Source organism: Carya illinoinensis, chromosome 15 (genome assembly GCF_018687715.1).
Source record: "Carya illinoinensis cultivar Pawnee chromosome 15, C.illinoinensisPawnee_v1, whole genome shotgun sequence".
NCBI classification, from domain to species: domain Eukaryota; kingdom Viridiplantae; phylum Streptophyta; class Magnoliopsida; order Fagales; family Juglandaceae; genus Carya; species Carya illinoinensis.
The window spans coordinates 25,761,983-25,762,432 of NC_056766.1; positions in this window are offsets into that span (position 1 = coordinate 25,761,983).

Below are 450 nucleotides of genomic sequence, written 5' to 3' on the forward strand. Positions count from 1 at the left end.
GCCACGGTGCCCGTCTGTGGGGGGGAAGTTAGCTAGCCTCGACCCCATGTGCGTGCGTGGGCTTGCCACGGTGCCCGTCAGTGGGGGGGAACTTAGCCAGCCTCGACACCATGTGCGTGCGTGGGCTTGCCACGGTGCCCGTCTGTGGGGGGGAAGTTAGCTAGCCTCGACCCCATGTGCGTGCGTGGGCTTGCCACGGTGCCCGTCAGTGGGGGGGAACTTAGCCAGCCTCGACACCATGTGCATGCGTGGGCTTGCCACTGTGCCCGTCAGTGGGGGGGAACTTAGCCAGCCTCGACACCATGTGCGTGCGTGGAACTTAGCCAGCCTCGACCCCATGTGCATGCGGGGGCTTTGTAAGGAGCCCTTGTATGGCCCAACTAAAAACCGACCACCTTGCCTTGACAAGCCACGAAGGACTCATGGTTGAAGCCATGACACGACCATTGA